Raw genomic sequence first — 16,091 nt, 5'->3', positions numbered from 1 at the left:
AAGTGGAGGAGTTGGGAGAGAAATGACGATGAGCAAACAGCCATTTTTTTACACATCCCTTTAAAAATACAAAACAAAAACAGTGGAGGCAAGGAAAGGTCAGAGCCCATGTGCATGTGACATGAATTGAACATCGGTGTTTAAACAAGGTGCGCAGCACAGCCTCTTCGGTCAGCTGGCAGACGCAATCGAGACCATTACCCCTCTAACAGGCAGAAAATGTGGCTATTTCACGCACCTCCACCTTTGGAAGTGGAAGCAGTTGAAATACAGAATGTCCAAGACATAGGGTCTTGAGCGCTGAGCCTGAAGCTGGGCTCTGGAGCAGCAGATGGTCCAGCACATTGCCCTTCCTGGAGCTGGGCAGCCCTGTCGCTGTGGCGACACACAGGCGAGTCTAGACAATAATGTGACCGGGCGCTGATGCGTTTTGGGACAGGTCCTCGTCATGAATAATTAAAGATGAGAATTTGGCACGTTTTCCACGCTCGCGCCGCAAAGGTTGCAGTGTCCTTTCGATTGCTTCTTTTTTTTTTCTCTCTCTCGTGGAGGCGTCCAGGCTTTACGTATTGGCACGCGCCCTTGTTCTTTCAGCAGATTGCTTCGAGGACATCAGTCACATTATGCAGTCCAATCACCTTGTTATTCAGATGGCAGTATAAAGAGCTGAGAGATAGGACTTCAATGAGTTCAAGTCAGTCATGGGCCAGGGCAGATGGAGAGTCTGATAAAAATGTTCTTCATGAGGGGTACCCATCCCCCCGCACACTCAATAAATACAAGCCCTTATTGCTTCAGGTGGTGGTAGATACTTGTTAATACAAAAAGATATCAGGAAAATGATACCACATCTGCAAATTTCATAATAATCTTTATTTTATGAAGAAACAATATGAAAAAGATCACATCAAATTATTTATTTTTTCACTGCGCTGACCTGATATCAATGTTGATAGATAATCTTGCACATGGTTAATAATTAATAATTAATTTTTCAAAGGATATGAATGGAAAATATGTGTTTTAACATTTGCACTTTGAAAGTATTACTGTAAGATGACTCAAGAACAGCAATACATTATTGACATACTAATGCGGTCTCTCATTATAACTTCCAGGCTCAATTAGCCAAACAGCAAATTGGACCACTTCATTCCGTTAAATATTTACCAACACCACACAGAAGGTCGTTTTGTAACATAGTCAAATCCTTTTGTTATTAATAACATGGCTGGATTTGAGTAGCCACTCAGTCCTGGCGAGGGCTCAGAGCCAGTCTGTCGGAAGTTGTAAAGCCTCTTTAGATCCTTCACCAAACAACCCATTTGTCTATACTAAGATTCCCGGCCTAAAGCTCTGCGCTTTCTTATTGACCTATGGCTGAGTTCTAACACAATACTCAAAGAGCGCTTTGAAAGTGAGTGAAGAGGGGGGGCCAGCTCCTGTTTCTGGGGATGGAGTGATGGGGTCATGGAGGATGAAAGACCCCTCTTTTCCAAATTGAATGGTGTGGTAGCATGCGTTGGACAGGTTGCACAAAGATGTAATGGATAATTCGGAGCCACTCCTCGAGACTTTGAAAGGCTCTAAGGCCGTTGTTTTCGATTAATAAAGGGACATTGTGGTTTTTTTTCCTGAACAGGCGGCGGTGTCGCTTGCAGCGCGGCAAGTGCACTGGCCATGTGTATGCTCAAAGAGCTCTGATGGGAAAGTAAACTTTAGAATACCTCAGATGAGGGAGATTAGACCACTGATAACACTATCAGACTCCTCCAGTCTCAGACTGAATCTGCTCATACATACACAATAAGGAACTGTTTTTATGGACATTCTGTATTTCACACCGGATTCATTTCCCATTCCTTCCAGATTAATCAATAACAAGACAACAGTTATAGATGAATAAAGGGAAACCATTGTAGAGTATTGTAAGGTACCTTGTAGTAATTTGTGTAGTGGTGGTTGGGGCGTGAATTCATTAGTATTTAGTGCATAATAAACCACCAGTGACATTCTGTATGCATATAGAAAAGTGCCAGTGGATATTTGAAATGCATACGTATCTACAAAGCAAAACTGAAATACCTGACAAGGTGTGTGTTTTTTCTCTTTTCTTTCAGGTCATTTGAGAGAGTGGACCTCTGAAAGAGGTGAGCAGTCTAATTTCCATCAGAAGTCTGAAATCCCCTCTCTCTGTCTCTCTTACAGTCTGAGGGGTTAGTTCCCCCTGAGTGGCTCAAGTGGTTTCAGTGCTCATGGTTGTGCACATCTCTCTCTCTCTCTCTCTCTCTCTCTCTCTCTCTCTCTCTTTCTCTCTCTCTCTCTCTCTCTCTCTCTCACTCTCTCTCTCTGTCTCTCTTCGTCTCTGTGAGCCTGTCCTACTTTCACGGGCCAGGAGGTCCCTGCTCAGTTCTGTTCTTACGTCATTTCCTCACTGTTTAGATGTCCGGCCACACAATTGAGTGGTTTTGTCTCAGGTCTGAGAGTGGACTATAATCCCTTTAGCAACATGAATGTGGCCTGTCCGTGAAGAGGAATTAGTTTCTCTCACACACAAATGGCCACAGAAGAGCACAAACTCACACTTGCACTTGCAATCACACCCACTCTCTCTCTCTCTCTCTCTCTCTCTCTCTCACACACACACACACACACACACACACACACACACACACACACACACACACACACACACACACACACACACACACACACACACACACCTCGCCACCACCTCGAAGTCTTGAGTTACAGCATCTCAGCAGATCCACCAAGAGTGCTTAATCACGCTCTATCTCATGCACATGATCACCACCCTCCCCATCTCCCCGGCTACATTTTCCGTTAACTCCTAATAATGTGTCCCCATCCGCCGAGTGGCCCTGACTCTAGGTAATCTAGTCGCAGCACATCAATCCTTGCGGGGTCAGATGGGCGTGTGTGAGCGTGGGGCTGTGCGCTCCCCTGGCCTGGGCCAATTAAACCCAGCTCCATTCAATTACAAGTGTGATGAAGACACTCATCATTCTGTCACAAGTGATTGCAAAGGAGAGCGTCAGGCCTCCTCCACGGCTAGACTTATTACGTTTGAGCCTTTGCACTTCGCACACAATGAGATCACCGCTGATTTCAGGAGGACTTTTAATGAGTAGAAGAACAAAAACTGTGTGTGTATGTATAGGGGGAAGGAGGGGGGTAGCACCAGCTGCTTCAGTGCTATAGTGTTTTACCATGATCTGAAGAGATGTTCCCACAGTGTGCAACATCCACAGCACAGTCTTTTGTTTGTGTTTGTTTTGTATTTTTTGTGTGTGTGTGAATCGCGAGGTAGATTTATAGTCCCCCATGTAATCCTATTGCTGTGAAGTGCTGTGACTTTTATGAATGCATGTGCCGTATGTGTCTCATAGCATGCTATCCGCAGGCTGTGCTCCGTGACAGGGAAAAGCTATGGCACCCCCCCCCCCCCCCACCCCTCCCGGTTTCTCCAGTGTGCCGGATCGGCGAGCCCCAGTAATTATGTTATACGTCAGGGCAGATTGTAAATATTTTCCATTACACATTGGACACTGCTGTGTATGTACACTGGTCCTCGAGTCAACATTAATCACCATCCATTTCTGCCGACTGAGTGATGCTCGTGTGATCGATATGCCTGCTTAGGCATGAGGCCTTATTTACCACTGCTGTGGCCTGCAAGGTCTCCACTCCAGGAGAGAGCGGGGGCGAGGCAGACACCGCAATCAGCCCCCCCAACCCCATCCCCACCCCCACCACCACCCCCTTACCTGCAGCTCCTCAAGGGCACTTCTGAAAAAGGAGCCTCACTCCCCTCACCATCTCTGATTACATGGAGTATATGGTCTGTGCAGGGATCAAGGTGACTCCCCCTGGGGAGAGAAAAACAGGCGGAGCTGAACTGGAGGCGATACGGATAAAATCTCTTTAAACGTTTTATAATGTATTAAAGGACCTGCTGGTGGAAATTAATTATGCCTCTTAAATGCAGTATATACCCACCCAAGCATATGGTGACATTTAAAAAGCCATTCTTGACGATGATGTGTTTGCGTGCATTTTGCATGCCTGAAGACACACTATCTGGTCTAATAAAATGAACGACTTTTTCTTTACAAGCTAAATAATCAACAACATATAACACAGGTGTGCGAAACCCTGAAACTTCTGTTCTCAATCTTTTGACAAAAATAAACTGACTCTAATTCAATTAGAGCCTAATTGCAAGGTTTAGTCTTTCAAGGCAAGTGAGTCTAATGACAGGAGTCAATAGTGCTTTCATATAAGAGTTGGAGACAGACTCGGTCATAAAGGCTAATGAGATTACGTAACCCGTTCAGTATTCTTTCTGGCAAAAATAACTCTTCTTCTAGAATCCCCCCATATCATACAAGCAGCTGGTTTCATATTAGGACTATTAGAGCACTTACAGTCTAGTAAACAGCATTCATACCACGCCGCTCAATATTTACTACATCAGTGGGATCTCTCCAGTATTAGCAGGGCTCAGGCTGAAGGCTTCCTCCATCATGGAGTTATAAATACCACATATCATTACTGATGGGAGGCTGGGCTCCTCTGCGGCCCGTCTCCCCTCGGTTAGAGCCGAAGCTGTGCATCTCGCCGCACTGCTGCTACGGCACTATAATTACACAGAGGCCACCCCCGTCCGGGGTAATTGCACTTGTCACCATCGATCCCATTAGTCCCTGTAAGTAACTGCACAAAATGGCGAAGCCCCCATGCCCGGTCCAGGTTGCCATGCGTGGACCTGCATGTGAGTCGGCCTTCGTCCCTGTCAACACTAATGAAAGCGCACCAAGATATTTCATTTAAAGATCACTGATCTCTAGGCCATGAAATGAAAGTGCATAAGACCGCCATGAGGACTGGGAATAGACTGCTGGATCACTTCTGGATCTTTCCCAAAAGAGTTGCGATAAGGTATCTGCAGTAAATTGCTGCTTAGCCTTGTCAGGTACACAAGGATCAATATCTTACCCCTACTTATGAAGCAGAATGAGGAGGAAAATGCAAAACAGTGCTATTAAACTTACGGATTACATAAACGATGTTGCATAAGGCCAGCAGCCGGCTAAAAATCCAGGCCACACCGGCCCAGTCCCTATGTATAATGGTGGTGAATAATTCAAAAGGGGAGTGGGGGGGTTAACAAAAAAGAGATGCGTTTATGCAACAATACTGAGCATTAAGACTGAAAAGATAAAAACATCCTCCGGTGGGCTGGAGCATCAGCCTGGCACACATCTACATAATACATAGCCTGTGTCCTGTGCCCTGACCTCCAGTCAAACCCACAATCCAGCTTCACTCACAACACAAGCAGGAAGAAAGTGGAGCAATGAGCATCTGAGAAACAAATACAGAACATTACATCTCTAAACGTGCCCCAGAGTTCATGACCTCACAGCACTGGTGGCATCAGTGGCCATATTGTGGCACGGGGCCACAACAATTCAGAATGGGAAGCACCCTCTCATGAGCGGGGGAAATATCACCCACCCACACCCCATCCCCCGGCCCCAGCTGCATATTAATGTCTGCATCTTGGGTGCCTAGCACAGTGGGAGGACAACCAGGCTCTGCAACTCCAATTAAGAGCAATGCCCAAGAGCGGGGACTGGCTTGTTAGCAGGGGCTTGACACCAGGCCGCTGCCCAGCTCTGCAGTTGCTTAGCATGGGGCTCCTGCCAGGCCAGCCAGCCCTGTCGGCCCTGGGGTCCAGACTGTCTCGTGGGGCGGTGATGGATGAACTCTTAACGGGCTGCACTGGCCACGGCTCAAAGCCGTCTGTTTGGACTGTTTGTCTGAAGAGGGAAGGTACGCCGGCAGCTGCAGTCTCCTTTTGATGAACAATGCAGACGGCTAAAAAGAGTAATCCATGACAGGGACGGGCATTATGTTAAGAGTGCATCAATTCATAGCTCTGTGTGACAGGCACTTAAATCTTGTTCCAGCCATTTGTTACAGAGAAGCACACATTGCCCCACTTTGAATGGCACTTAAACTACAGCAGAATGCATGCTACGGTTAAGGTGGCTCAAAAATGCACCTTGAAAAGTCTGTACATTTCTACGGCGTATTACAGTGTAACATGAGCGGGGGCGACAATGCACAGTCACTGCGTGGAGTTTGGCTAGAGTTGGTTACTAGGGAATACCCGCGCGCTAGCCGCATCTGTTTCCTATTAACATTAATACACTGGCAGATTTGCATGGGCTGTGCTGTGGTACCACACCAGCTTTGGGGAGCTGTGGCACACACACACACACACACACACACACACACACACACACACACACACACACACACACACACACACACACACACACATCTGTAGAAGTTTCGTCCATATGACTCACCCTTCCCCTGGAAAAGGAAGTGGTATGGCAAATCATTTAAAGGCCTTCCAAACTTGATCACCACACCCACGCTTCAGCGCTGAGGCAGGGTCAGCTCTCGCCGCCGACCACATGAGGAGGACATTCTCCACGACAGCTCACTCACAAGCCTGCTCTGCATTAGATTCAAGCCGCTCCAGTTGACACTAAACACGGGCTATAAATAATCCGTCAGCTGAAACATTTTAAAAGACACATTCCCTTTTGTGTACTGTGGCTCTCTCTCTGCAGATCTAAGTTCCCAAATTTGTGAACATGGAACACAGACTCAAAGATTTCCTGTTGAGGTCATGTCAAAGTGGGCTTTAACTGTGAGGGATTGGTCAAGGTCAGACGCCTGTGCTCTGAAACGGCTCCCTGAAAATTGGAAAGTGCTCCTTTCTGTCCATTCTGTCAGACAACCTCAGGCTACATCTTAGAGTAATATCCCAAACTAGCCCCTAAGATGATCTTTGTTGCTGAATCAATATCTACTTTCCAACTTCTCAGCAGTACCATGGTCTGAGCTGGGAACTACATTAGAGGGAAATCAATCCTTACCAGCAGGAAAACAATTGGAGGCAGGAAGAGACTCTTTTCTTGCACATGACATACTTTCTAAAGGTCTCGGAATTGTAAGTAAGTAGGCCCAGTTTCATGCAACTTGATTATTCATGTATTCTATGCAGCTTGGACACTCTGAAATGTTCATAACCAGCAAACCAACCGCAATATTTTCCTTAGCCTTGAAAGTTTGGAAGTCGGACAACAGCGTTAATTCACTCCATAAACTTCCTAACCAACATAAATAGCGTTTGGGGGCTGTGTGCTCGCTGACTGTTTGTGTTCGACTCCCAGTGTCGAACCAGAGCTTTGCGAGATGTTCCAAAGGATATGGTCGAATCCAAACACGTTGTGAGTAGAGAGGGATCTCGTCCTCAGCTGCCGACTTGCCAAACAGTGATTGATCCCATGTGGCTGGCTGGGCCCAGTGTTAGCTCCAATCTTTTATCGCAAACTCCCCCTACCAGCACTCTCTCCCTCTCTTTCTCTCCATCTCCCTCTCCTCTCTCTCTCTCTCTCTCCATGAGACCCTTTTAGCACGCAACAGCACACAACAAGCCAGCCTTTTAACCAAATCGCACTGACCCGACTTTGGAGTTTACAGCTGAGTGAGGGGGCTGAGAGTGGGATGGAGGGGGGCTGTTTGCATGAGAAGGATTAATTTCAGTCCGCTCTCCGTTCATGTGTGTTTGGGTCTGAAGTTTAATTACAGTGTCATTACTGGGGCGAAGAACCACAGCACCCAATCGGCCCAGCAGTGAAACGCATGGCCAGCAACCAGATGGCTCCCCCCATGCAAGGCCCTTCTGCACTGCTCTCTGACCTTCCACAAAACAAGACATATTTAAAGACAACCACCCCCACCCGTCCCCAGCAAAAGAGAAAGCCACAGAGGTATAAAGCCCGCTGTGAACAAAACGTATTGTATGAGTGGGAGAAGAGGAAATTCCCATACAGGGCATCTGACTGTGTGTCAGTCAGTCTGTATGTAAGGGGTGGGGGGGGGGTGTGAGTGTGTGTGGGTGTAAGGAGGGGAAGAGCAGCTTTGGTGGGAGGGTCTCATTGCAGCATGAGCAAACAGTCCATAAAGGAGGGCCCCCGCCACTCTCTCCATTTGGATGCTAATGAAAGTGACTTTGTTTTGGGGGTTAAAAAACTCTCAGGGGGCCCGGCCGCGTCCATCCAAGGCCTGCCCCCGGACCACAATCCCCCGCATCCTGCGCGCACAACGGGGCTCGAAATAAAGAGCTCAGTAAAGGATGTCAGGATGTCAGCTCCCATTAGAGTGGGAAACATTGTGTGTCCACGCAAGCGTGAGCGGCCGGACCCATGCGCCGTCCTTCCTCATTGAGCACGTCCACCCGGAGGAGGCCCGGGCCTTAGACACGCTGTTTTTCATTTGCCACACAAAGGCCCACAGAACTGATCTGCAGGCAAAACATCCTCTACATTTCCGACGTCTTCTGTTGTTTGAGCTTTCAAAACCGCTGCTTCTTTCACGGGCACAAAAAAAGAGAAAGAAATCGATGGCGCGGGAGATGGCGTGTTGCCTGAGAGGGCACCTTTTAGTTTTCATAATGAGACGGAATGGCAGAGAAATGTTGCCGTCAACATTGGTAGTGATGATGATGCAGCATCTTATCCAAATTTAAAACTTTGTCGCATTGGTATTCCTAAACCTATAAAGTGTCCCAAAAAACAAATGTTTTTTCAAGAAAACTCTTCAAACTGATTACATGAGCTACACAAAGACCTTACATGACTAATGGCATTTAAATGTCCAGTTTGAAGTGGGCCCATGAAAAAATAGAGGGGGAACAGCAAAACAAAAGAGTCAGTGGAGCAGCAGAGGCCTTGAGAGGTAGCGTAACCTTTGCTGAACTGAGTAATTGCTCCATGGTTTGCCCGCAGGCAGATCTGTACAGTAGCGAGAGGCCTTCTCTCCCTCTCTCTTTCTCTCTCTCTCTCTCTCTCTCTCTCACTCTCTCCTCTCTTCTTTTCTCTCTGTTTAGAACAAAGAGCACAAGAGAGGCTGTGTTTCATCCTCCAGAGCAATCAGAGCTGCATTAGACCGGGGACAAACAATCGGCCGCCCCGCATTCACAGACCACACGACCGAGGGCCCCGCTAGCCTCATCGAATGGCCTCACTGGGGAGTCAGCTCTTGTTTACTGGCTGACACACACACTAATACCTACTGTAAGCGCTCACACACACACTCAGTGCACACCCTCACACACAGGTGCGCCCTCTGAATCACCTGCAGGTGTGTGCGTGAGGCGCATGAGGTGCGTGTGGCGGGCCCTGCCATAACTTGTAGCTCAGCAGTAAAGCCCTTACCCTTCAGAACTGCGCTCCAAAGGTTTGTTTTGCTCACTCCCACGTGTCCTGCTTGAGCGGGGACTCTGCCTCCGTAAGCACAATAACAATAAGTTAGAGATGGAGGGGGCAGGTCGAACCACCGCCAGGGACAAACCACCACCACATCAAACCATCCACATGCTTCAGACTATGACCACTCCCACCACTTCCAAGCACTGTCATCCTGTACCCTGCCCCCGCCCCCCAACACACACACACACACACACACACACACACACACTATCCCCCATGCCACCAATGAAGACTCCCACAGTGAGTCAGAGGCGTGCACGCCTACAGGGCTCATTACCAGGCTCATTTTTCAGACGGCGCTCTTTGGCACAGTCTGGAAACAGCGGTGCGTCACTCCACTGTTCTGAGGTAAATAAAGCCAGTGCTACGAGGCTCAACATCGCCCCTTGTTATTTCAAGTTGTTCCCGGGGAGCGGAAGTATAACTTTAGCTGATTCCTTGACTTGTGAAGAAAAATCAAAGTGTTCAACACACTTACTACAATGTGTTATGAGTCACACGAAACTGTACATAATTAATTGTGAAGCTGAGTTTTGGATCACTTTTTTTTGGCGGCCTGGATATCTCACAACTTGGATCAAAGCGTTGAGCTGGCAAACACTCAGACAAACCCCAAAAATATCTTTCTCAGCGAGTGATTAAAAACAGGTTGCCAGCGTTTGTGTTTATCACATACAATTTCCAGGGTCCACAGAAAATGGCTACACAACTACAGCGAACGTGAATTACAAACATGTATGTGAATGAGTAAGTGTGAAATGTAGGGTTAACCCAGGACTCCCACAGCTGACTTGATTGAGTCACAGACAAGTGGTTGTGTTGCTAGTGCTGAGACAGCTCCATTCCCTCCCTACTCACACATACAACAAGCTCTTTTCTCTGTTGCTTTCTAAAGAGAAACATTCCCACACAAAAGGAAGCTGGCCTTTACATTTGGTGACCACAACAAGCAGAGATGCAAAATAAAAGGCGCCATTGAATCTCTTACAAAGCTCAGTCCAACGCTAACTGCCACCAAAACTCTTTTCAGCAACAAATATCTGACACAAAAAAAGAAAAGAAGAAAAAAACATATGGTTCTTTTTTTATTAGTCAACACATTCTCCACAACAAGCACAATAAAATTAGAACAGATTATCTGAGACATGCAGCACAGCCAGCCATTCGCTTCACTCCACACACTGAACCCAGACCAGTAAACACAAAGGCAGCCCTCCTGTTTTCCAATCAACCTCACTGCAAATCTTTTGGCCTGAGGGCTCAATTTGCAGAGTGGCTGAGAGGGGCTACAGTGAGGAGGCCTGAAATTATGGATTTTAGCTCTGGGGCCAAAGCTGAGGCCGCCCCTGTCGCCTTATCAGAACATGAAGCCACCGATCCCAACTCTAACCTCTTGTAAATGACTCCACTTAGTCTGAGAGAGGGGCACGGCAGCACAAAGGAAGATAAAATTAACACCCCCAAGCTACTGCCATGGAGCGCAGAACACCCTGCTCATATTCCCCATTCTTCATCAACTTAATATTCATTGCCTTTTTTTCCCCCTCTTTCTTTTGCACCTCCCAACGTTCATCAGAGGGAGAAGTAATATAATGTCGACTGCTGGGAAATCCTAATGGAAGGAACAGGCTCATTATGGAGTGCTTAGCCAAAGACAAAGAAGGAGGGAGAAAACAGGCGTAAAGACTTTAGTTAACATGCAAGAAGAAGCTTGTCCGGGGCCGGGAGGGGAGAAGAACCACTACGCTAAGCTACTTCAGTGCTTTATCCTGGGGGCGGTAAACTGCAGAAGGTGTTTTCCCCATAATAGAAGTCATTAGTTGTTGGGGAGTTTAACACCTCACAGCTACCGGCTTTCCATACACAGCCTAAAAAAGGTGTGTAAAATGGGGTCAAATCTTTTTCCTGCTTCTGCACTTCTAGGTGCTGAAGCCCCCACCATGCCGACTGTAAACAAGCGCTGTAAGAACTGGTACAGTCCCTCTATGTCATAAAGTTTTTACATAATTCTATGCCTAGCAATGTGAATAAAAATACTTCCATTTTATTTTGGAGAGGCAGAGTACATGGCGAGATTAACTTTTCAAGGAGAATGTGTTGATTGAGTATTTTTAACCAATTTATCTGTGGGAAACATATGGTGCTCCCACACTTTCCGACGGAAGAAAAGGAGAGGAAAGTTCCAAGAAATCTATAAAAAAAAAATATTTAGTGCAAAAGCGCACTAAAATCAATAGCGGTGCAGATTCTGTTCTGAATACAATTTAATTAAATGGCCTCCAAGGAGCAGCTGATCACACTGATAGTAGCAGTTCTAGGATATTTCTTTAAAAAAAACAGCTGCAATTTGGGCTGCAAAGGCTGTGTTCCATTTTCAGCATGTCCAGACAAATGCATTTGAAATGACATTTGATACCTCGCCTCTGAAACAGCAGTGGAGTGGAAGCACTAATCACATTCTGCATCCCTGGCTGCCTCCCCCCGCATCAGCATCCCTCCGCACGCCGCACGCCGCTCTCCGCGGCCACCTCACCGCCGGTAAACAAAGAGGGGAAATAATTACGGCCGTGTCCCAGAATAATGCCTGCCTCTGCCTCTCAGTGCGCCCGGACCACGCTGATAACTTGTATTTTCGCTCCAAATTACAGAGCTGTCAGGGAACGGTGTTAAGCCTTGCATGAACTGCTCCACCACGAGCCGTAGCTTATGATGACACATATTTACTTTGATAAAGCTGTGGGGGCTTCAGTGACAGGGAGATGCACCATCTCTAACATGCAAGTACATGTCTACCATGTCTTTTGACTGATAACATGAAGACTTAACCACACATAGTATATCATATTAATCTTACTGCTATAGTGTTGCAACCAACATTTGTCTGGAAATTGTATTCCATTTTGTCACTCTTATGCTTTCTGTACTATCTTGTGGCGCAGCCCTTCAATCCAATATTACAGCTTTTTATCTGTGACAGTAGAGATGTGTTCTGTATCATTGTTTACAAGCATGGCACAGACACAAACCCATCAGTGACTCATAATAACGGGGGCACAACTCAATCCAGTGTCTCAGCAGTCCAGAGCACTGGGGAGAGCAAATTGCTGACTAATGAATTCCCTTTAATCTTGCCAGATAAAACCCCTGATAGATACACTGGTAGCCATTTTGCAGCAAACTCCAGTCTATACTCACATAGCGAGTCACAACAAGAGATATACGCACAGCTGTGTGTCTTGTAAGAGCATGTTGCGGCCAGCCAAAGACCACTGTCACTTCACAGAGAAAACATTTTTTATTTTAACCTTGACTCACTTTTTTCATCGCTCCAATTTCCCTGTAGGCTTTGGTTAATTACGAATCTGGTAATAAAAGCCTGCATCAGCATGCCTAATAGGGCGACCTGTTGAGACAGGATTACCTCCTGCAGCTGCTCCTGGTTTCTTTAATATTTGCGTAATGAAAAAAGACAGCTACCCATCTGCAGGACTTAGGGCTGAGATCACACATTAATCACACCCCATATGATAAGTCACACAGTAGCCTTAAGAAATCTGATTAACAGTTAAACCATGTGTCATTTCAGGCAGGTCAAAGAGATTTGACATGGCTGGTCAAAATAGAGAGAGACATTCAGTCAGAGTGCCCTTCTCCATACTGACAAATTTCACCTTTAAATTGTAATTTTTGATCGCTGCTAACAGTGTATTGGGTACACTAACAGTAGCTGGGGGGTTTCTTCCTTTTACACCTGGCCTGAGAGCCGTTGACATTCCAGGGGACTGTGAATGCTAATCCCCCTGAGCTCAGGACATCCTGGTCATTACCCCAACAATACCATGGGATCCATTTGCACTGGCAACACCCCGTCAATCTCTTACATATCAAATCAGGAGGCAAACTACAGCAGACTGATGTCTTTTGAGTGACCCAGCATGAAGGATTCAGTGAAGTGCCCAAAGACGCCGCCGCACAGACTGTAATATCATTACAGAAGATTGTGAAGTAGGTTCTTGGCTGAACTAGGTCCACCTTTAAAAATGCATGGACCGCATTTTAAAAAGGCGGCTGTATTCAAGATGCATGACATCACAAAAGTACAATCTCAAAATAGTCATTTCAAGGCTCATTTAGCTTTGGTCACATTGACTGCGATGTGACCTTGGCTATGCATTCGATTTTTACCTTTCATTTGCTATGGATCAAATTGTACACTGATAAATTTATTCAGTTAACAGAGAGGCCAGGGAGTCCTTGGATATATAACATGTCTCAGAGTGTGATAGCGCCATTTGCTTAGCGCAGAAAGTGTCTTATCTACAGAACCTTTACCCTATCAGAGCAAGTCAGTGCTGTTCAGCAAGTGAAGTGGGATGCAGAGATATGACTAGACTAAACAAAATACTAGATACAGGCTCTAATAATGCAGCAATACTTCAACGTCTTTACACCTTTGAAAATGAGTCTGTATGAAGTTATTCAAAGTTATTAGATTATAGTAAAATCGCAGATAGATTGTTGTATGATAGAAACTACAAATACTTGACACAAGTAGGTACACATACACCCTTATGCCGATATACGATATGACTGCTGTGTGACAGAGAGAGTGGGGGGTAGAGAGAGAGAGAACGAAAGAAAGAAAGAAAAAAAAGAAAGAAAGAAAGAAAGAAAGAAAGAAGGAAAAGGAGAGAAATCTGGGGTACAGACTAGGTGGGAACTGTGCAGTGCCCCCTCACCCCCAACAGCTGTGTGAGGCCGTGTCCGGAAACCGGGTCTGAGAATGCGGGGAGAACTGCCCAACGTGCTCCCACACACAGCAGCTGGACTTACTTCTAGTCAGCACATCTCCCAACACCTGTCTGTCTGTGTGCATGTGCCTGACAGACTGACCGACTGCGGGGCTGCTACATGATAACTTTATAACATTACCCGGGGGGAAAGGAGTATGGCTGTGAATTACACAGACACCAATGAGGAGCATAACAACGACTATCTAAATGCTTTGAATATGGTATGAATTCCTCAAACCTTGTATACTCGAGTAGATCTACTACTTCCTCTTTGCATACAGTAGTTGGCGATCGCTCACATATTTAAACCTAAACGCTTCTGATAGATAAATAAATAAAGAAAACAAGGAATGAGCAGGACATGAAAATCAAACACCTACAGACCAAATCATAATATTCAGCAGACCCCCTCATCACCAAATGCCTTATTAAGCAGTTTATTAGACGCCTGGACCCCCTCATCACCCCCCCCCCCCCTTGCAGTACTAATAAATCCCCCCCCCCCAATAATCACAAGACATGTCTGGCTGTGTAAATAGCAGGTTAAAAGAGGAGTGTAGTCATTACTCCGCTGATGACTTCAGAAGATGTGAAGAATTATTACAGAAACTGACAGAGATATGATTACAGAAACTCACAGAGATAAAAAAAGGAATACTACAAGAATATGGGGAATATTTAGATGAGGATTTCCAAAGCTCCTGATGAATTAATAATGACCTAAAAATGCCATGTGAGTTCTTCAATCAAGTGTCACTTCCTATCATTGCGCTCATATTTCCCAGACAATTGCCAAGAGCATCGTCATGAATATGATTATGTCCATCTATGGCTTTGCATATCCAAGGGAAATACATAATTAATGTGAGTGTCAACAACAATCTTAAAGTACCAACCATATTTGTATCCTTTATAGCATCCCACAGTGTGCAGCTAAATCAACAAGTTATTACCATCTCAACAAGTTTCTGCTAGAAACAAACAAAATAGATTTGAAGAAATAAATAAACAGGAACATCATGGGGTCATACTTGTAATTGAAATGGATTTTTTTAAAGCCACAAAATAATGTCAGCCCCAATCTAACCCTGTTGAAATGTCATAAAGCAAAAGGTCCACAGATCGGTAGACACAGTAGATATTTCTTGAGTCATTACTTTCAATTCAATGCAGCCACCAAGTGTGAAAATCTTAAGCAAAAAATGATATAAGCAATAGTGAGATGAGAGGCCTATTGATCAGTGACACAGACTGAGGCAAAATGGCCTCCCTGACTGTCCCTGCATACTGAACATCCTCACCAGACACTGACAATGCAGTAAGCCTCCCATGTCAGTGAGTGGTAAAGAACAGAGGACATTTACAGTGTGGGTAATTTCCCATTCTATACAATGAAAACAGTCAAAGTATGTGGGATTAGTGGATAAACAAGAATCAAAGTGATGTTCTTTGTGGAGCTGACAGTTCAGTTAAATAAGAGCTTTATGAATGGCAGTAGGACTAAGTGTCTTTAGAGATGGGAAGGGCTCGGACTTGTCTCAACCTGGTTTATGGCCCAGTGAATGGTTTCGCACTAAACCCTGAATCACTGAGAATCAGATGATACACACACACACCCAATGCTCACGCAAGCTTTTTTTAATGATCCATGAAAACAACATTTAGTTTGAAAAAACTAAAGCTTCCAACTAAATCAAAACTAAAGTTCAGTGTGAATATGCCACGATGATACACCACATCCTGTTAGTAAAGCGATTTAAATACAGCTGGTGCCTTGACCATCAACTACCCACATTTACTTAATGTGTATGAGGTCACAGGAGAAAGGAGAACGTTCTGACGTAGTTTATCATTTCGCAAAACTGACTCACTTAAATGGAGACAGATCTTTACAAGTTCCTGTAAGGAAGTATCTGATTTC

This window comes from Alosa pseudoharengus, unplaced genomic scaffold (assembly GCF_046254945.1).
Source record: "Alosa pseudoharengus isolate Yale_2024_CS ecotype anadromous, Long Island Sound unplaced genomic scaffold, YU_APseudo_1.1 YU_APseudo_1.1_scf_16, whole genome shotgun sequence".
Lineage (NCBI taxonomy): Eukaryota > Metazoa > Chordata > Actinopteri > Clupeiformes > Clupeidae > Alosa > Alosa pseudoharengus.
This window is presented reverse-complemented; position numbering follows the sequence as displayed.